This window comes from Pipistrellus kuhlii, unplaced genomic scaffold (genome assembly GCF_014108245.1).
Source record: "Pipistrellus kuhlii isolate mPipKuh1 unplaced genomic scaffold, mPipKuh1.p scaffold_m20_p_4, whole genome shotgun sequence".
Classification (NCBI taxonomy): domain Eukaryota; kingdom Metazoa; phylum Chordata; class Mammalia; order Chiroptera; family Vespertilionidae; genus Pipistrellus; species Pipistrellus kuhlii.
The window spans coordinates 58,296,134-58,318,985 of NW_023425540.1; the positions used below are offsets into that span (position 1 = coordinate 58,296,134).

The 22,852-nt window shown below is 38.8% G+C and overlaps 1 non-coding gene across 1 annotated transcript; it reads left to right on the forward strand.

Moving 5' to 3' along the window:
- Positions 1 to 22,542: 22,542 nt before the first annotated feature.
- Positions 22,543 to 22,648, forward strand: LOC118703972. Its single transcript, XR_004983213.1, has one exon. It is a non-coding gene; the product is annotated as a U6 spliceosomal RNA (small nuclear RNA).
- The last annotated feature ends 204 nt before the right edge of the window (positions 22,649 to 22,852 follow it).

The following is a 22,852-nucleotide window of genomic DNA, read 5'->3' on the forward strand; positions in this document are numbered from 1 at the left end:
GTCTGATCCGGCCCGCCAGGTTTTTTGGGCAGTGAGCACAGCCGAGGTGTTACAGTAGGAATTAGTAGTTCATATAGTCCGGCCCTCCAGCTCTCTGAGGGACCGTGATCTGGCCCCCACTTTAAAAAGTTTGAGGACCCCTGGACAGTTTTTTAATCCACCATCTGTTGATAGGCACTTAGGCTGTTTCCGAATCTTAGCTATGGTGAATTGTGCTGCTATGAACATAGGGGTGCATATATCCTTTCTGATTGGTGTTTCTAGTTTCTTGGGATATACTTCTAGAAGTGAGATCATTGGGTCAAATAGGAGTTCCATTTTTAGTTTTTTGAGGAAACTCCATACTGTTATCCATAGTGACTGCACTAGTCTGCATTCCCACCAGCAGTACAGGAAGGTTCCTTTTTCTCTGCATCTCTCCAATGATTATTGACTTTGAGCATGTTTTCATATGTCTCTTGGCCTTTATTCTGTCTTCTTTTGAAAAGTATCTATTTAGGTCCATTGCCCATTTTTGACTGGGTGCTTATCTTCCTTTTGTTAAGTTGTATGAGTTCCTTGTAAATGTTGGAGATTAAACCCTTACCAATGATAACATTGGCAAATATGTTCTCCCATGCTTTCTTGTTGTTTTGATGATGGTTTCTTTTGCTGTGCAAAAGCTTTTATTTTGATGCAGTCCAATCTGTTTATTTTTTTTTCTCTTTAGTTTCCATTGCCCTAGGAGCAGTATCAGTGAAGAAATTGCTTCAGCATATGTCTGAGATTTTTTTAGTCTATAGTCATACCACTCTGAAGGCGCCTCATCTCTTCTGATCCAATGTCACTTTAATTCCAAATCTAGGACTTCACTGTTTATAATATACCATGCTGACTCATTATAGAAGGAGTCATTAAAATATTTCTCTTACAGCTGGCAAGAGTTTTCAGGATATGGAGAACTAGCACACTGCCTTTAATCCAGTATCACAGACTAATTGACAAGATTATCAAGCTACCCAGCAGAAAGAATGACCTTGTATAAATAGAACACAGGATAGGTAAATAGAATGCAGGATAGGTAAATGATAAATTTTGATGGAAGAAGAGGAAGTTTAAGAAGATTCAGATAGGCATCTTCCCAGCGTAATGATGTTGCGGAGGCAAGGGGTTGGAGATGACTAAATCTGTAGCTCAGGGCCTTACATGACCAATAGACACTAATAGAGAGGCATCAAACCAGAAGCCAAAAGCAGGAACTACAAAACAGGGTGCGGAAAAGGGATAGGAACTGAAATAGGCTTTCTTTTTTTTTCTTCTTTTTCTTTTTAAACTGAAATTATTTATTTTTAAATAATAATAAACATTACATAATATTTTTGTTGGACATTACTATTCAGAAAACTGTATAGTAAATATATTTAAAAGCCATTTAAGACATGATTTGTATCATAGATCGTACTACCTAGTGGATAATGCCATATATATATATATATATATATATATATATATATATATATATACTTACATACACACAGAAGCCAAATATATGTGTAGATCAGCAATAACTTTCTTAAAAATTGGAAATATAACTTAGAGTAGATGCTCAATTGTTGGTTGTTTTTTTGTTTTTGCTTTTTGCAGATTTTTTTTTTATTATATAAACTTTTGCATGTCTCCTTTTTCCCCAATTGACCCTTCCCTTCCCCCAGCCATTCCTGTCCTGGGCAAGCCCCCACCACCCCAGTGTTTATGTCCATTGGTTATGCTAATATGCATGCATACAAGTCCTTTGGTTGCTCTTTAAACCCCCCCCCCCCCCCCCCCCCCCCGCCCCACTTCCCCTACCATTTGTCTCTGGATCTATTCTTGTTCATCAAATTATGCTGATCATTATATCCCACATATGAGTGAGATCATGTGATATTTATCTTTTTCCAACTGGCTTATTTCACTTAGCATAATGCTTTCCAGTTACATTCATGCCTCACAAGGGAAAGAGGGAAGTTTTCCAGTTCCACCTTTTCCCATTTCTGGCTCTGATTATAGGGGTGGTGCTATTACTACAAAAGACTAACAGGGTAAGAAAAGATAAGACAAGGAGAATATATCCCACACTAAAATAAATCATCTTTTAAAGTTGCAAAATGACAGATGAGGGCATCTTAAATTCAAGTCAGGCCACAAATGTACTTTAAACTAAAAGCATGCCCAGCTTGAATTAGGGAATAAAGGAAATGCAATTATCCTTAGGGCTCAAAAAGTAAGATTATTTGTGGTCACTACTACTTTTAGATTTGAGTCCATTGATAGAAAAAAAAATGAAATGGGACGTGATAAGTAAAAAAGTAGGCACTGGGCTAAGGGATATATCTCACTTCAGATCCAAGAATTGCCATAAAGAGCCATCTAGCTAGTAAGTCTTTAGCTGAAGTACTTACTGCAAAAAGAGGCTCTCAGCCTCTCTCCCTTTGCTTATACAATGCATCTTTAAGATGGAACATTTCCATTGTTAGTGGTTAGAAAGTCTGAGAAGCTTCAATGTGCAGCTTTCTCTGATATGAATTTAGGGATGTGCCCAAAGTCCCTCCCAGGGGGATGCCTTTCCATTTTTGTAAAAACCTTGCTCATCTCTTTTGTTCCTTCTCTTGAACTATGTCAATGCATTAATAAAAGTCCTTTTAATTGTAGGCAGGCACAGATAGCCACTCAAATCATAGCAGATGCTATAAATCCACACCAATGCCCTCAGATCCCTCTGATCATTTCTAAGTGCCTTTGTGCTGCTGGTGTTGTGCTGTTGCTTTCTGGGGCCTCATTACTGACTTTTCTTTCCAGGACTCCCTCAGGCTACCGGGCTGCACACACGGAAACTGGGCACGCCTGGGAGTTTGCATCCCCTCCAGGGGGGCCCTAAGCTAATGGTGCAGGACAATTAAAGTCCAGCTTTTGGGTTTCAAGTCAAGAGAGCTCTGAATCTATAGACTGCCTGAAATCCCACATTACCCTCCTCCTCTCTTCAGTGCTTTCTCTACTTCCTTCCAGCTTCTCCTGGGAGTACTTTCTTAATAAATTACTTGCCCATAAATTCCCATCTCAAAGTCAGCCTCTGGGGAACCTGACCTAAGTCACTACCCTGAATGAAAAACAGTCGGAGTAATTTGGGTAAGGCTATGAGAGGCAGGGAAACAGCACAGCTCTGTCTGGGACCTGGAGCTCTGGAGCATTTGGGTCCTGGTGTTTCTCTCCTCACTGCACCGCCTGTCACACATGTCATGGCTTGGTGTCTTGTGTCTCTTAGCATCTGACCCATTTCCCTCACCGCAGACGACCTTTTCAAACACCAGGCAGTTATGTCCAAGGACACTTAGGTCAGATATGTAAGGCTGATCCCCTAGATATACCCTTTCATCAGAGGGGCGTGCACACTCACTCACACACACACACACACACACACACACACACACACACCCTGTTTACGTTGTAAAGTACACATGTGAATGATGATGAGGGGATTTTGAAAAAAGACGGGGTTATGAAATACAGATACATCGGCATATTACTGTAAACCTTTTATACGTGAAAATACACTAGTGATTATTTAATATGGAAATTTCTCATAAGACAGAACATTTAGGCACACCAATTCATAAGTTTTACTAGATTTTTACACAGGTGTGGCTACCTTATATTCTTGAATAGATGATTGAGAAAAAAATACCTCTTGCCTAAAAAAGTTGTGTGTGGAGGGCGAGTGAGTGAGAGGGTTAATGTAAATTGCAGCCTTTCCTTTCTGTCTAACAACAGTGTGAGTTTGGGACTTGCCTCATGTTTTGTGGTACAGGCCACCATTGAGACAATTTAGAATGCTGTCTCCCAATCCCTCCCTTGATACACAGCCCATTACTCATATCTATCCTATGGCCATCGTTTCTAAACATTTTTAGATCATAATAACGCCACAACCCAAAATATGTCCACACATGCACATATATGCAAAACACATAAACAATCAAAACAAATATTTTGCGAAATAGTACTTGTCCTTTGTATCTGTGATGCACTCTATTTTCCATTGTTTTTTATTATAATTGAGCCTATTTTTTTTTTTTTCTTAAGTGCTAGCAGCAACCAAGTAAATTGATTTCAGGGCCCATTAATGGGTTACGACCAGTGCCTTGGCACATTAAGGGCTTGCATCTAAATGCTGATGTTACTAGAAGCATTGCTCCTATAAGTCATTATCATCATCTAACACTTTGTTGTGCATCAACTCATTATTCATGTAACAAACGTGTTTTGAGCACCTGCTCTACACAGGGCTTTTAGGCTGGGAGCTAGGAAAGATCTAAACATAAAGAAGCACCCATCCTTACCTTTAAAAGCTTACCATCAGGATCCGTAGTTGCAAGCAACAGGAGCCTTTTCTGTTTCATATGATATAGAGAAGCTATATTATACACAGTATCCTATATAATAATCCTATATAATATTATAAAAGGGTAATATGCAAATAGACCAAATGGCAGAGCAACCAAACAACCAATCAAAGCATAATATGTTAATGATACGCTAAGGCTGCTCAGCCTCTCACTATGACATGCACTGACCACCAGGGGGCAGATGCTCCAACCAGTAGGTTAGCTTGCTGCTGGGGTCCAGCTGATCAGGACTGAGATGGGCCAGACATCCCGGGAGCTCTCCCATGGTCCCTCTCTGGCCCGATCGTGCATCAGTGGGGTCCCTCAGCCTTGCTATGCCCTCTCGCAATCTAGGATCCCTCGAGGATGTTGGAGACCCAGTTTCAGCCTGATCCCACAGGCCACTCCCCTTGGGAGGGTGCCAGACACAGGGCTCATGGCTGGCGAGTGCTGCTGTGGCAGCACCAGCCTCTCCCGATTGGGACTGATTGGGCATGAGCCCACAGCAGGTGCAGTGGGACCAGAATGAGCAGGAGTGGTGGGTTTCAGCCAGATCCCTGCAGGCCACCCAAAGGGACCCCACCTATGCATGAATTCATGCACTGGGCCTCTACTATAATTATAATATAGAGTTTCATAGTTACATCAATTAGCTAGCGAGCTAGCTAGCTAACTAGATAGATGATAGATAGATATATAGATAGATAGATAGATAGATAGATGATAGATAGACTGCTAGATGATGAAAGGAATGGAGGAAGGAAGGAAGGAAGGAAGGAAGGAAGGAAGGAAGGAAGGAAGGAAGGAAGGAAGGAAGGAAAGAAGGAAGGAAAGAAATATAGACAGAAAGAAAGAAAGATAGATTCCTAGGACTACCAAGAAGGATAAAGAACCAAGTAGAGTGTTGTACAACTAGAGCCACAATGACAGTAATACCCCAGCAGTAGTCTGCAGCTGCCCCTGTTGGCACTCCAAACTGCATTGTATATGGCATGAGCCAAGCTTGGACCCCAGACAGTATCACTCGCCATCACTGCCACTGTTGCCCTGAGAAAGTCCATGTGGCCCTCCAAGACCCAGATGGAGTCACCTATCCGACTTCTTTAAAGCACCAGCTCTTGAATAAAAATCTGCAGTGACTGTATCTGACTATTGGGACATGAACCACATGCCTTGCTTAGCCTCTAGAGTCAAATTCCTTGGGTTCAAGTCTTGACTCTTCCAATTATTTGCTATGTGACCACAAGCAAGTTACTTTCTCTTGGTGTAAGCTTCAGTTTCCTCAACTGTGTCAACTTGATAATAGTACCTACTTTAGAGTTGAGAATTAAATGAGACACTATCAAATGCTTAGAAGTGAAATCTATTCTATATGGAGTTAGTAAAGAGAATATTTGGAGCTTTTGGATTTTATCATGGCAGATGGGCTCAGCTTTCAATCAAGACCCAGAATGTCCAAACCATATGATGGGCAACCAAAAAAGAAATACTAATGTCTATTAAAAAAAATAATAAAAAATAAAAACAAACAAACAAACAAAAAACCCTAAAAAAAACCAACCTAGTGGAACCTTTTTTTTTTTTTTTTTTTTTTTTTTTTTTTTTTTTTTTTTTTATAAGTTGAATGATTTGGTTCTCGCTCTTGGAGGTCAGGGTTCCAAGGGATGAAACCCAGAATGGGGTAGACAGCAGAGACTGAGAAAAGGTCTGGAAATTTGGGAGGCCCTGGACCAGGGAAGCCTGGCTGCCAGAAATCTCTACGAGGAAAACTCCAGGGGAAAGGCAGGGTGGAGACACCAGGAGGGTGATTTTGTGAGAGACTACGCCTGTTCCTCCCCACCATGAGATAACATGGCATTCTAGGGCAGCAGTCTTCAAATATTTTTGCTCATATAGCCCCTAGAAGAATTTGCAAACTACCTACATTCCACACATTTTTAATATCTAGAATTTTTCTCATAAATTTAAGTAGTTAAAAGAAATCACACCCTTATGATCTGTGAAACTTCAAATTGTCCCTTTGGTGTTTTTATGGTTCAATCCTGAGTAATCCAAGTGAAGTGGAAGGAAAGCAACCATAAAAGGGAGATGGGAAGAGAGAACCCATAGACCAGAGACACATTCTTAATTGGCCAATTTAGAAAAACATATATTTATAAGTTAATGAATGAAAGTTTATTTCTTAAAATTGTATCAACTTACTCACTGGAAAAATCTTCATATACCTCCTGGGATGTATCTGTGTGTCCCAGTTGAAAAAAAAAATTACAACAAACACCTATTCCAGAGCATATCTAAACTTGGCACTCCACATCATTGTATGCATATTTCCACTATTCATTAATATATATATCGATATTGAGAGAGAGAGAGAGAGAGAGAGAGAGAGAGTGTTTGAGCAAATCAAGGCCAATATGATACAGTGGGTAATGTTCTTCTTCCTACTCCCTCCACAAAAGGAAAAGAATCATTTAACAAATGGTGCTAATATTTTAGATTATTCATTTATTTCTACTGTCATTATTAGTAGTTGAAGTTCTTAGGGAGCCTTACAATGACTTTAGTTCTAAATTAATCTTGGGAAAATACTGCACTTAATTGTGAGATGATATTAATATTTTATGAAGTGCTAAGTTACTTAGAGTAAATATATAATTCAAAAAGAGGCAACATTATGATACCAAAGAGTTTTGCCAAAGCATTTCAAACGGGAGCCAATGGGTTGGGGAGTCACTGAGTCAGTCCTTCATCTACCTCACAGCCAGTGTCTGGGCCTCTGAAACCAACACCTGCAAACCACCTGTGCAGAGGTGTGGCCTTTCCTTACCACATGCTCTAAAAAGATTGTGCTGGCTACAAATATTATATTAAGCTAGATTTCCACATTATTGTCAAAATGATTTTCAAAAGACGTCTTGCTTTCTTTCTCTTAACATGGGGACAATTGGCACAGCATTCTATAGGAAATGGGCAATCTCCACAGTAACCTTTACACAGTTTCAGGGCAGGCAAAATCCTTACGGAACTAATTCTGTGTACTGGAATGCCTACGTTACTCAATTCCTGTGTGACAATGTTTTCCACTCCCAATCATTCACTTGCCCCCTGAATGGTAGGAAACTAAAGCCCTCAGATAGACTTATTTAGTGAGTGAAATGAATGAATGATTAAATAAATGAAACCTATTAAGTACAAAGAACCTAACCAACTTCCTTTGGACTGAGCAAATTTAGCTTTCCTCCTAAAATAAGCAGACAATTTTGCTTTTGCCTCTCCCTTCTATTCCCCTGCAACTATAAAACTTCCATGAAATGACTAAGACAGTAAAGTTGAGACGTGACACATCGCTGGGGAGATAGATTTGGGGGAGCAATGCTGAAATCACCCTGCCAGGTCCCAGGAGCATAGAGAGGGGAGAGCCTTGAGGCCTTTGGCCCTCAATCACCTGCCTCAGGCAGGGCTCTAGTGTAGCAAGCACACTGAGAGGGCAGAGAGTGAGACACGAAGGGGAAATAAAATCTAAGACAACCAATTTATCACTAGGCCATTTAATATACAGGTCCAGCTCAAGACTTCTTTTTAAATGTTAGGCTCCCATAAGGACAAATTTCAGTCTACATGTTACTAACACCGAAGTAGAAGAAATGCAGTCATTTTACCTTAACCCCAAGCATTATCATAGTTCCCATATAAGTGGTGAGTTTAGTTTAATCTCTAACCCCTCTCTCCCATCAGAGCTTAATATTGCTAAAAACTCATTTAGAGATCACATTTTCTGAAAAAAATTTTTTACATGTTTTAACTAGAATGAGTTTTATATCAAGAGCTACTGAGGGGCTCCTGAACTTTTTCTTCTGATTGAAGTATAAGATTTTATGTTCTACAAAAGAGTTGATGTTGCCCTAGCTGGTTTGGCTCAGTAGATAGAGCATCAGCCTCCAGACCAAAGGTCTTGGGTTCAATTCCAGTCAAGGGCATGTACCTTAGTTACAGGCTCCTCCCTGGCTCGGGCCCTGGCCAAGGTGCATGCAGGAGGCAACCAATTGATGTGTTTCTTTCATTTCAATGTTCCTCTCTATCTTTCCCTCTCTCTTTCACTTTCTTCTAAAAGATCAATGGAAAAATATCCTTGGGTGAGGATTACAAAAAAAATTAAAAATTAAAAAAAAAAAGGTGATGTTACCCTGCATATAGGGCATGGTCATTGAAAACCATATGGAAGGAAAGTAAGGATCCACACAGTTAGCTACCTGTTTATTGTCAACCCAGGAGCCATTTCTCTCTCTTTCTGGTAAAGGGTACACTAATTTATTTGTGTGTCTATCTTTGGACGAGTGTCCTGATTCCTAGCTCAGGAATTCATTTAAATCTATGGAAGTCATTCATAGCATTTCCACTCTGCTTGCTTGGGATTGGTTTAGTCTTGAATATGTAACACAGTTCTGATAAGAGAGTCAGGACAGGAAGCCACTGATGGTTGCCAGGGAAGGTTTCCTTACTCAAACATCATGTCATAAGGAGGACACAATCCAAAAGTCTTGCTGGATATTGTGGCTGAACATGCTAGCCAGTATTTGTGCAGTCATTTTGCTGCTATGCTGGGAGCTCACCTGGGTACAAAGCCAAGGTAGCACACATGGTAAAACAGGTATAGCAAGCATGGCAGAACTTGGATCCTTGATGATGGTGATGAGATGCTGAACTAAATAATCAGGCACTGCCCTAGCTTGCCCCTTCTCCTCATCTCATATTTAAATATTTTGAGGTGGCTTTAAAATATATCCACAATTCTTTTATTCTCTTCCTTAGAAGAGATGATGACAATTCTCCTCCCTTGAGTGTAAGCTGGACTTAGTGACTCCCTTCTATCAAGTATAATAAAGCAAAAGTGACAGTATACAGCTTCAGAGACAAGGTGTCCAAAGCACAAGGCTTCCTCTTCTCTCACTCACTCAGATCATTCCTGGTGGGTAAGCCAGCTATCATGTCGTGAAGCCACCAAAGCAGCCTAAGGAGGCCCAAGTGAGGGACTGAGACCACCTGCCAACAGACAGATAGGTGAGCCACACGGGAAGCAGGCCTTCCACCCCAGTCAGGCCTTAAGATTACTTCAGCCTCTATCCTGACTGCAACTTCCCAAGACTCAGCCAGAGCAATCCAGCTACCTCACTTCTGAATTCCAATTTATGGAAACGGTGAGATGATATATATATTTGTGGTTTTAACCAATTACATGTTGGTGAAATTGTTACTCAATAGTAGATAACAAAGATACTTTCTAAGATTTGGTTCTCTAACCTTTTCAGACAAAGATAGATTAATTGATGAAATGTTCTAAAAAATTGCATCTTAAAACCAGAAAATTGCAGGGTCCTCCATGGGTCCTCTGCATGGGTTCACTTTCCTCCTTCTTTAAAAGAATATATAATGTCATCTGAGACAAATCAATGTCTTTCTCTTGGGACCTTCTGAGAAAGGCGTTAACAGTTGCTCCAGGGCTTTACTTTCACAGCCATCTGGTGTGAGCTTAAATCCCTCTGTTTATGATTAAATTAAATTTACCTCATTGTCTCCTTAGAACCAACTAGCGTTTTCCAACATTTCTTACAGGAAAAGTATTCTGAATAATATTAACAAATATTTACCCCAAAAGGGTTGGAGCCAGGGGAGTAAGCGATTAAAATATAGAGAGGGCATATTAAAGACTTTGGAGAAATCTTTCTGGAAAGAAATTTGTTTAATTTTTGTTTAACCCAGAATTTCTCAAATTTAGGGTAACTATGGGCTGTCCTTTTTCATGCTCTTTCCCTCCAACAAAGAATATCAATGAGCATTTCTTGGGACATAAATGTTATTCAGAACACAGGAAAACATGAGTATGGATGAGAAAGAGCTCATTACAACACACCGAATGAATGCACCAGCTTGAATGATCAAAATAATCTAACACCATACTGAAAATAACATAGCTATCCTATGGAGATACACCACATCCATTATCTGAGTAAAGTGTCTGAGTTTAGACTTGGACATACCCAATTACCAACAAAATTGTATCCACACACATTTACTCAAAGAGTTTAGCACTTTTCTCCAAATTCCAAACTTTCAGATTAGTATTTTTTTTCTTTACCACCAAAAAATAAAATCCACCCCTGTTCTAAATTTAACTTTTTTTATTTTAATATTTTAGGACAACGTTTCCTTTCAAATATAGGGCACAGGGGGGAAATGTCTTACAGAGATTTCTGAAACCTTGATATCAGGTGTGTAAGATCAGCGTGCCCATGCCAGCTAAAAGGTCAAATAATTCACCCACTGTGCAGCGAATTCTGCCAAGAAAGCCAAGCCCTCTTCACTAGCAGTGCCAGTCCCAGATTCTATCCTTGGCTGAGCCCCAAAGCCAAGTGCGCTGAGCCCCACACTCCTGAGTGAGTAGGAAGATCCCTCGCAGCAGCAGATGAGGACTTGCCCTAACCAGACAAGGTCCCGTAAGGTAAATGCTCCTGCCCTGAGGCTGGGCCAAATCTGACGTGCCCAGAATACCTCTGACTTCTCCTTAGCATTATAACTTGGAAGGAATGTTTTGCCACTTAAAATCAAACCAAAAGCCCTTTAAGATTTCAGCAGAAATTGGATTGGAAACAAAAATAAGAAGTGGGTGTATGAGGAACCCCAATTTCCCCCACGCCCTCTCTCTGATTCCTACAGCTGTCATCATGCCCACTATGCAGGAAGGAAGACCGCTGTTTTTGTGTGTGTGTTTTTTAACTCTGGTTCAAGTGAGGACACAAATGTGTTTTCTTAGTTCCCTTAGTATGAATGAGAAATGCTGTCACTTAAGAAAGTATTTGGTATCTGAAAAAGGAGCCCCCAAAAGAAAAGAAATGGAGTAATTATGAAGCAATCTTTGAGTGGTCAGGTTTCAAAAGGACAGGACTTTGCTGCTACAACAAAACACCTTGCCCTAATGGTTGGTAAATCTGTTTGGACTCCTTCCTGCCTTCTTCTACTAGTTAACCCATTAACTGCTTAACCCATTGCCTATAATCCTTTATTGATAGAGAATATTGCCACCTGGGCCAAGTTCAGAATGATTACATTCCTTTTTACCCAAACCCATCACCTCCCCTCCCCTAATTGTTCAAGTTTCATTTTTTCTCTCTCCAATGTTAGTGATCCCCCCCACAACTTTTCTAACAACTCATATCCAATTGACCAGCAAACCCATGAAGGGTATTGCCCAGTCCCAGAACTTCTATAAAATGAAGGGCACTGGTACCATCCTTTTTGCTTTGCTTGAGGGAAAGACAGGTATTACCTGATAGCCAGCACTCATAAAGCTACTAATCTAGAAGCTAGTGAGGGCATAGATTGTCTCAGAAACCAGAGAGGGTCCATTGAATAGAACCACACAGGACCTGAAAAGACAGAGTCTGCCTCAGCCTGTTTTCCCCCGGAGCCCAACATGAGCAGCTCAGAGACTTCTTGACTCTCAGAAACCCACATTGTCTACTGCTTTAAGCAATGCATTGTGAGGCCCAAGAGGGTAATCCCAGGTGACAAGTTCTGCCAGCCCAGTGGCTGAGCAACCTAGAGACAACAGGACTGACCTGGAAAAACAAAATCTCCTGAGAAAACAAGAACCCCCAGATGATGAAGGCTGTAACTTTAGCCAGTCTTACCTACTCCGCTAGGTAAGGAGAGGCTGCAGAATATGCCACCTACATGGCACACTTTGCCTGCGGGGATTGCCATCCTGGAGGAACACATTCTGGGCAGAGACCCAAATCTCGGTGAGGTGGGTAGGGAGGATGAACATGAGAGGGCAACCTAGAAAAGAAAGAGTATCTTTGTAGGATTTATTTTGTAGTTTTAGTATTCATTTTTCCAGAAGAGAACCGTGGATGTACTAACAGATCATATTCCCCCAATATTTCCCCACTTGCCCCTTCCCTAACTTGCACTCACCATAGCCAGACTATAGCTCATGCCTGAAAGAAACTTATCTAACACACATCTTTTCCCCCCACAGGTCTTTTTGCACACAGGAACACTGGTCAGCACTTCAGCACTATACTTGGAAGCCATTTCTAACAGTGAAATCACCAATGAAAGGCACAAAAATGTGGAAAATGTGCACTAAATAGATCATGAAAAGGACACTTGTTTACAGCATGAGACTGAGACAAGAAGGCAGAACGTTGCCTCACTCGACCTCAGCTGGGAACTTTTCTACACTCTGCACTTGCCCGCTAACAACCACAAAAGTGCTGTGAGAATTGATTTTGGGCTACAAGTAAAATTTTTAGCAAGTAGGCAAATTCACAAAAACCAAATCCACAAATAATGAGGATCAACTGTATCAGCCAGGGAAAATAGTGATTATTGTAAAATATCTTCAAAAGGTAATTGATGCTTTGGTTATGATCTTCATGTCTCTGTAAGGAATGAGAGTTCCTTATATTTTTCCTACTCCATGATTCCAAAGGGAATAGGGCCAGAATCTCTGTCCCTTTAGCCCAACATTTTGTAGGAGAGCAAAACCAATTTTTTACTTTTTTGCTTTTATGATAGGAGTAACTGTCTCAGAGATCAATTCCATAAGGCATTATCTGAGACTCATACAAATAATTATATTAACTTAGCTTCAAGAAAGACATTTTCTCTATTTTTCTTATGGTAATCATCTGAGAATTGCTATTTTAATCATTTTAATTCTGATCCTGACCAGAAAATATTTAATATCATTTAATATTTGAGAATGACACCAAATAACAATAAAATAGAAATGATTCATATTCACTTTGTGGATATTCTAAACTTTCTCACTTAGTAAACTCTCATGAGATGTGCATTCCTGCCTAAGTGAGAGTCATGGTTACATGGAGTAGAGTCATCCCTGATATCGGCGAAAAACAGACTATAAAATAGGCTCTGTTGTTCCGTGTTTCGGCTGCATGTTACTACATCTGCATTTTATTGCATTGCAGGTGTCTTTTATTTATTGTGAAGTAGTTTGTACTATCAAATAACAGCAAGTATGCACTTAAAGCTTTTTACCTAGCTCTGACAATTGGTTCCCCTTTTGCACCTTCACTTTATGCCCTGTTGACTTAAATGCCATGTTAATAAAGCTCCTTGCTATTAATTTCTCTTCAGTAATAATAATAGATAGCATTTTTAGCATATACTATGTGTCAGTTATGTTTTCTTTTGTGAAATCTACTCTACTCCCTCAAACATTCTCTTCCCTAATTTCACGAGAACATATTGTCCTGATTTTGCTTCCTTCTATTATACCTTCCTTTTACACACTGGGTTTTCTGGGCATTCTTTTCCAGTCCTTTCTCACTCTACATACTATGCCTGGGTAGTGAAGATATGCATATCGTGAATCACCACCTATATGTTTATTAATCTCAAAGCCATACCTCCACCTTGAACTTCTCCCCAGTTTTAGATCATCTCGATTTAGATGTCCCATTGTACCACAAAGCAAGAACTCTTCCTTGTCGGTTGGACAACATTCTAATTGCTCTTCATGTATATATTATTTTCTTTCTTCATTTGTTAAGTACCTCTACTTTAAAAATCATCCTATTGTACAACTCTTATCATGCTATTCATTTCTAAATTTAAAAATAAAACTTTAGGGTATAGATGATAAAGTTTAACACTATTATCCTAGTTTTCAAGGCCTGTTATGATCTAACTCTATTTGTTATAGTTTCTTATGAAAAACCTTTAAAGGAAGGGGAAAAGAAAGAGAGGGGAAAAAAGGAAAAAAAAGGATAAAAATCAAAGGAAGGAAAGGAAAATGAAAATGAAAGAACTGAAAGAAGAGAAGAAAATGAACAAACAAAAAAAATCTCAAAGTAAATTAGCCACAAAAATAAAATTGTTCACACATATTTAGATATGTAAGAGCTGAATCTGGCTTCAGGATAGTTGTATCTGGGGTCATACCTATTATCATTAGGACACTGTGTCTCTCTTTTCACAGCCCTATTTTCCTCAGTATCTGCTTTATTCTCAGTCAAGTCTCTGTAAAAAGATGGAAAAGATCTAAACCAGTTTAGCAATCTCTGTAGATAGTATCCATAAATTTCTCTTATTAACTTTGATTGGCTCATCTTGTTCCTAACTCTAAACCAATGTGGTCAAGGACAAGTGGGACACTCATAAAGCAGATTTAAGATACATCCTCTCCCCTAGAGCTAGATAGTGTGAGCCCCACCTGAACCAAATAGAAGAGAGAATGAAGAGACTATCCAAAGAGATTCTCATATGACATAACACAAACTTATGTAAGAAGAACTAAATTTGTAATAGCTTGTGATCAGAATAATCTACCAATCTGGAATTGCTGATTCTGGTAATTATCCACTGGTGAGATCTTGCCAAATTTAATTCACTTTCCTTTATGCTTTTCTTTCACAAGAAAATGGGCACAGAATTTATATCGCCAGCTGCTCCCCCCCCAAAACACACACACACACACACACACACACACACACACACACACACACAAAACAAACAAACAAACAAAAAAAAACACAGATCCTTAAATGAACCTTGGCAAAGTACTACCAACATCAGAAATGGCAAATGTTTATAGAGTTAACCATGAGTCTCATTAAAGTTCCTCACAACATTAATTTATATATGTACAGAGCTTTGGATTTTAAAGCAAGTTCATATTGTCTCGTTTGATCTGAATAACAGCATCAAGAAATACACAGTTTTCATTTAACATATAAAGCAGGCCATAGTGAAAGACAGTCCCTTAAAAAGTTCTGTTTTCACAGAGAATTGGTCATTTTTTTCTCCTCCTACTCTCATTCTTTCCAGTCAAGTCCCTTGTGAAAAAAGGCACATTGCCTCTATCGGGGTATTTCTTTAAGGGGCTGACATCTGTCCAGAGGACAGTGTTTTGCCTGTTTACTCTCCTTCCCAACTAAAAAAAAATAAATTCCCATTCATCCCACCTCAACCCCAAGAATAGCCACAGCTTCCTCCAAAATTATCTCTGCTTCTCATTCCAGCCACAGAGCTAGACTTTTATGGTCAACCAGTTGGGAAATCAAAGCCAAAACCAACCTAAAATAAAATTTCTTGTAACAAGAAAAAGAAAATGCTAGTCTCCTCACTATTACTCCAATTTTTTTCTACAACATAATTTAGCTAATAAACTTTCATTCTTCTGGGGGCAGTTGCTATTTGTAAGATTCAGAAGCATGGTTTATAGTTTAAATGTCCTTTATAAAAATAAATGTCCTTTATAAAAATAGTTTTGAAAATTTAAAAGACATAATTAAAAAAACAACAATATAGCTATGGAAGTCTCTGTTACTGTATTCCCTCTCCCACAATATTGCATAGTGTCTGCACACAGTAGTTATCTAAAACTGCTTGCTTAGAATTAATTAAAACATTGCTGTTGGAGGTCCTAAATGCTAAGTTTGTTAGAGAAAAACTTCTTGAGTACAAATCTCATTAATTCAGATTCTGTGATCTTTCAATTAAGAAATGAACTAAATTGTCTACCTTAGTAATTATAATAAAAATGCAATTTAGTAAGTCATAGGTGGTATTGAACTACATATAATATAGAAATATCTATCAACTTTGAGAAAGTGTTTAGTTTTATCATTTACATACCAATTATAAAATGTCATTATAGAACTGCATTAAATTCCTTAAACATCAAAGTGACATTTGTTGGAAAAATACATTTGTTAGTCCCAAATTTTAAAAAATGAAGATAAATTTCTTTTGAGAGAGGCAGGAGACTACTCTTCCTTATAAATCCAAAAATATTCAATTTCCCACAAAAGCCCCAATCTAATAATTTTATCTTTCCTGTAATGCTATTTCCCTAGTGGGAAGATCAGGTCAATGTGTTCCACATTTGTTGGGCCACTTTGCATTTTGGATCAGAAATGTATGACAGTGAACAACTGTGGAGAAAATAGAATGCAATGTGCTGTGTAAATGCTGGCCAATTCACACTGAAATGAGTTCTCACTATTTTAGAACAACCAATGCAAACTATATGCTTATAGTCTTTGTTGTCACTCTGCCCTTAGAGTCTACATATGAGAGAGATGCTCTGATGGTATTTGCTTGTATGCCAACTATCAGTCAGCTAGAATCTTTGTCCTGAATATTTCACTTCTATCAAGTTCAAAGACCATCTGTCTTATATGCCCAGTAGAGACACAAACAAGAGTCCTTCCCAGACAGCTGTGCTAAAGCACCATGCAAAATGAGTGGTAGTCCAAGGCATGTCTTCATGGACAAAATTCCTTAACACTAAAACAAACCCAACACCTCTCTCTTGCCCTGTCAGTCTGTCATCTTTCCAAAGCATGGGACAGCTCACGGCAAGTGGACGATATGTTCCCAGCTGCAGCTGACTCATATCATGACTGTTGAATCCAAGTCAGCATCTTTCCAGTGTGAGAAAAATGTGAACTTAATCAATTCCCCATGTGGAAGGCATTTCCAATTTCTCCTATCCTCCCTGGAGAACTAGAAAGTCACCTAACTTGGAGACTTGATGATCTAAACTCATCCAGCTAAGATGTGAAATAAAGGACAAAAATTGTTGCCAAATCTCTTACTAGACTGTTCAAAGAGACTAAAATAGAACAGAGAATCACTTAGAAACCATGGAATCTGGACAAGAAACTGGAGTAATGGTAAAGTATCTAAAGACAAATAAATGAAAAACAAAACGAAATCCTGATAACCCTTTCTCCCTTCAACCAGCTATTTTCCATAGCAGCCTATCACAAATCAGTGTTGCTGGAAGATCAAGGCCAAATGTAAAGCATTTTCATTATCCAGCACAAGTGTTCTCATGTGAAATGCGCTATCAAACAGGTCCCATTATGAAGCATGTGGGCCACATCACTGAATGAGGCAGCAAGACTCAAGGTAATTGTGTATCAATAAGAGGTCGAGACCTAAAGCCAACACAAAGGCTTTCAAAATTAAAAACCTTAGGAATTTTTTAAATTTGAGTCATGCAAAAAGGTTTAGGATACAGTATAATGAGCACTCCTTTAGCTAACATTTGTTCATTCTCCATGAGCTTAAGAAACAAAATATTAAATTGCAATTAAATTGCACCCCTTCCTGACCACTATCCTTACACTCTGCCAGGGGTTATTATCATCCTAAATCTGGTGTTTCTTTCTCAAAAATGTCTTTATACTTCTACTACATGTGTCAATATCTCAAAGCAATATGTATAATTGTTTTGTATATTTTGAAACTATTAATAAATTATATTATATTGAATGTATTCTTCTTGCTTGAACATTACACTTGTGAGACTTAAACAAAATAAAGAGTATTCTTGTTTATTCATTTATTCTGCTATAATATTATATTGCACATATATATAACAATTCATTCTTCTACTGATGGATTTTCAGTTGTTCCTAATTTTTTTAATGCCAACAATGCTGTTATGAACATACTTGTACATGTATCTTTGGGTATAAGACTGAGTGTTTCTTTAGGGTAGGAGTTAGCAAACTGTACCTATTGGCCCAATCTGGCCTGCCATCTGTTCCTATAAAAAAGCTTTATCAGAACACAGTCATGCTCATTGTCTATGGTTGCTTTCCCACTGCAGTGGCAGGGTTCAGTAGTTGTGACAGAAAATGTATAATGTGTAAAGCTGGAAACATTTATTATTTGGCCTTTTTCCTTTTCTGAAACTTTTTTTAGTTGGCTAACCCCTACTTTGAGGTTTAAATTTAGCAATGACATGTATAGGTCAAATGCTATGAGTTGCCAAATGTTGCCAATGCTCTCCAAAGTAATGTACTAATTTAGATTTCTTCAATAATATAAAAATATCCTCACTCTCATTGTTCTTCACCCTCACCAACCTTTGAAATCTCAAAGTTTTTCAAATTATGTCCAATTAGTTTGTGGTTCCATTTCAAATATCATGCCATTGTTATAATGATTCATATCTGTATTTGTGAGGTATAATAACTCATATCTGTATTTGGGAGGTATACCATGTGTTTCAGGGTAATAATTGAAATGGTGGAGCAATGGCATACTCTATCCCAAGCTCAGAATGAGGCAGAAAAGTTCCAAAGGACATCTCCCTATTTGGTTCCATGTAGAGCTCTCCTTCCCACACCCGACATCCCATTCTCTTTCACCATACCTCTCCCCCAGCACACTATCTGTAAGGATCTGTTGGTCCAAATCACATGTACCAAGTATTCTATAGCTCTTAATTAGCTACCTGTTGAATACAATTTCCCACTCCTTCCCTTCACAGACCAATTGTGCCACCCGATTGTAGTCCTAAACTAGAAGCTTTTATTGAGTACAGAGAAGAGAAAAGAGAAGTCCTTGTTTTCAGTATACATCACCTGGTCTTCATGTTGTATCACCTAAAGGCAGCTTTACCACCTACACAGAAGGCCTGCCAGCTAGGTAGGAGCAAGGAGATGGTGAGAGAATGATTTATCTGTGCCTTTGGCTGCTCTGAGGGTGTTGCCTCCTGTCTAGCTATCTGGTTTTGATCATATTTTTTAATGGAAGGAAATCATCCTTATTTGTTTTTATCTTCCCAGGGCCTGTGATATTATTCTGGAACATGAGTATTGATTATTTTATTTAGTTAGTTGGATATAGTAAAGGAAGTTCTCTTCCTTTATAACTTGGGTAGGCAAATAAAGCAAGAAGGTAGCAGAAGATGGTCAAGAAGAATTTCCTATGTGGCAGTTGTTGAAACATACCCAAGAGCACTGAAATCGATGAATTGCATCTTGATTTCTTAGTAAAAAGTGTTGATCTAAATGAATTTAAAGAGGGGGGAAAGGGATGAAAAAGAAGAGGGAAAAATCATTTGAGGGAAGGAAGAGAGGAAATCATGATGAAAAAAGAGAAAGTCAGCATGAAGAGAAATCGAAGAAGAAGGCTATTTAATATAAGATAAGATAAATAACAATTAGCCTAATCTCAGCCACAGTGAAGTACACATTAGGCTATCATAAAACAGGTACATGTGTTGATACTTAGAGGACAGGGGTCAAAGACTTCCCACCCTGGTGGTGAACGATTCAGGGAAGCAGAGCTCAAAGTCCTATCAAGTACCAACTTCATAGACAGGCAATGTGCAAGCAAGTGCTGGTGTGTGGGAGGCCGCTGTACCATACACATGCATGGCCATTGCCAGGACATACTTTGGGATTGATTTAACCAGTTTCCTTTTGAACACTCCGTGCATGGGTACAGAATCATCTGGTCAGTAGTTTTGTTCCCAAAGATTTTCTCCTGTATTACTGGCAACCTCCTCCATTATTGTCTTTTTCTCTGTTGCACTGTCTTCCGACTGTTTCTGGCTTTTAAGCTTTAGCTGAGTGTGTTTTCATTCTCCAAGTGTCATGTGCCCCACAAGTATTTATTAAGGGCCAAATCAATTAATGAGCTTAATGTACTGAGAACACAAAAATTTAAAAACCCATGGCCCTTGCCCTTAAAAACCTTACAGACACTTACATTAGAGTAGAAAGGAGGCAGACGTGTCTAGCCTGGGGAGCAGAGAGCAATGAACTCCTGCTGAGGGAGTCGAGGAATATGTTTCATAAGATTTGAGCTCAATTTTGAAGAATAAGAGTGAAAAGGGGGGATAGTCTAGGTAAAAGGACCAACATATGCAAAGGCATAACAATGTGGAAACACATGGCACAATAAAGGGAAATATTTTGAAATAATCACTCCCAGGGAGTGGAAAGTTCCAGCCTCTCGTTCTTAAAGTACAAGCACCTGTGGAAGTAGCAGCACATTTAGGATGGATCAGGGCCAGAGAATGAGGTATACACCAGCTAAGGGAGTATGACATTATTCTCAAGGGCCCCACACATCTCTGTAACCTGAATTTAACTCAAGTGAATTAACATCTAACTTTCAGCTAGGCACATAATTAAGTCTCTCATGACATTTTTTGGCCAGGATGGGAAAATATGGGTTCTATTGAGGCACAGTTGATATATCATGTGATTATATTCAGATATTGGAAGAACTGCTAGGTGGAAGGAGGATTTCACATTTCCTAGATCCAGAGGAAGAGTGAGGATTAATAAGTCATTGTTATAGGGATGCAGATTACTGATCTGGGTCAGGAAAAAAAGAAATATAAACAACTTATATATATGTCAAAGCATCCATTGCTAGATTGGAGAATAATATTTTCTCCTTAGCTCACAAATATAAATATTTGGGTGGTGAAAGGGAGAAAAAAAAATAGAGGGATAAGGAAGGTAAAGAGCAGGAATGCAAAGTAAAAAGTAAATTGTGTAAAATGGAATGTTAAAGGTTTCCTTCATGTTACTGGGAGGCTATAAGCAGTTAAATGCTTCCAGGGTTTGCATAGATCTAGAAGCTGGCCCCCAGATGGTCTGGGGCCGTGACCTCAGACCATGCTATACCCACTTCCTGCCTAGAGCAGAAAGAAGGCAAGAATATGATGTAAAATATCTTTTTGAAAAGTACATTTTGGTGAATATTGGTAATCATACAAAAGCTTGACTAAGTACAAACTGTAGGTGATATAAGGACTAACTTAGGATCAGATGCAGATTAGAGTTATTTTAAGAAGAGTATGTGTACTCATCTCCTCAGGCTGTCATAACAAAATAGAAACCTAGCTTCTCACAATCCTAGAGGCTGGAAGTCCAAGATCGAACTATCAACAAGCTGGTTTCTTGCCTTTCCCTTCAACTCGCAGATGACTGTGCTTTTTTTCCTGCTTGTGCTCACATCACTGTATCTCTTCCTCGTAAAGAGACACCAATCCTACTGGCTTAGGGTCCTACCCAGTTCATTTGAATTTTCTCCATAAAGGCCCATCTCCCAATACAGTCACATCATGGGTCAGGGGCTTCAATGTAAGAATTTTGTGGGAACAGAATTCAATCCATAACAGCACGTAAAACTGAGAGGCAGGCCCAGATGAAAGACAGTTGTGCCTGCATTAATATTCCAAAGATTCATTTCAGCTTCAACCTTGCATGCCCTGTGGCATCTTGCTGACCCCTGACACCCTATTTTTGCCTTATGAAACTTGCTAAAATAATTGCATTTCTTTCTTAACACTCAGCTTTTCAACTCTTACTTTTAGAACTCTGAACTCTATTCAAGGACCTGATGCCAACCAGTTCCTAACACAAGGATTTCATTCCCTTGCACTCTGTCTTGGTCTTGACCCAGTTTGATGCTTTCCTGTATAGTGAGTTGAACACAATTGCCTTCTTCCCTCAGCTTCTTCCATCTGTGCCCACTCTCAGGCTTCTGAGCAGGCCATACCTGCCAACCCAGATTCTCAATGTGGTTTAAAATACTGCCAGCATGTGTTCCTCCATTCACTAAACTGGAAGATCCTTGAGACAAGGACTATGTCTTGTTCATATTTGTGTATTCAAGGCCTAGAATAGTGTTAAAGTACATCGTAATTTTCTAAAAATTGTTTTTTGAATGAATGACGAACAAATCAATGTTACAATGAAAATACCTGAGAAAGAAGGCTCCGTGAGTTTGATGGTGAGCCTGGATTTTTTTGGTTTGCTCTGGAAATGAGAATGCATCTCCACAAGCATTGATATTCTCCTCTGCGATCAGACGGATGCGCTGCCTTCCTGACACACAAAAGGAAAGGGAAGAATAAGTAAAGCCTTATACTGAATGACATACTCTCAGTGCTTCATTCCTTCACCCTATCAGCCTTTACTGAGTACCTGCTAAATCCGGGAACTATCTCAGTCTGTATTGAGTCAAAGAGGAATATAGTTCTGGCACTTCTTCAGGTCATAATCTATTATGATTCACAGATATAAATTAGCAGGATGATAATACTCAAGTGCTTTACTGATATGCCATCTCTTCTACCACAAAATTGAGAAAATTTACAAAAAATTCATACAACACAGAAGTGTAAAATTAATAGCTGGGAGAGTCAGAAAAATGAAAATATCACACAAATGTATGAGATAATGTATCTATTGATGCTAGAAGTGAGCAACAAATTTGTCTATAAATTACCTAGCAGCTAATAGATTAAAGACATATTCAATTACAAGATTTGTGGTAAGAAATACAACTTGTGCTCGCTTCAGCAACACATGTATGAAAATTGGAACAATACAGGGAATATTAGCATGGCCCTGCACAAAGATGATGTGCAAATTCATGAAGCATTCCGAGTTATTTAAAAAATGCAACTTTTCTTTATGTTGAGACCAATAAGTAATTTCTTTCTGTGTCTATATATGGGGGAACACTGTAGATATTTGCAAGAATATCTACATTAAGTACACATGAAAATACTCACTTCCATTCAAGTAATTTGTGATACTAAATAGAATATATTAAACTACTTTTATTTTATGGGTGTAGCCAGCATGAAAAGGACA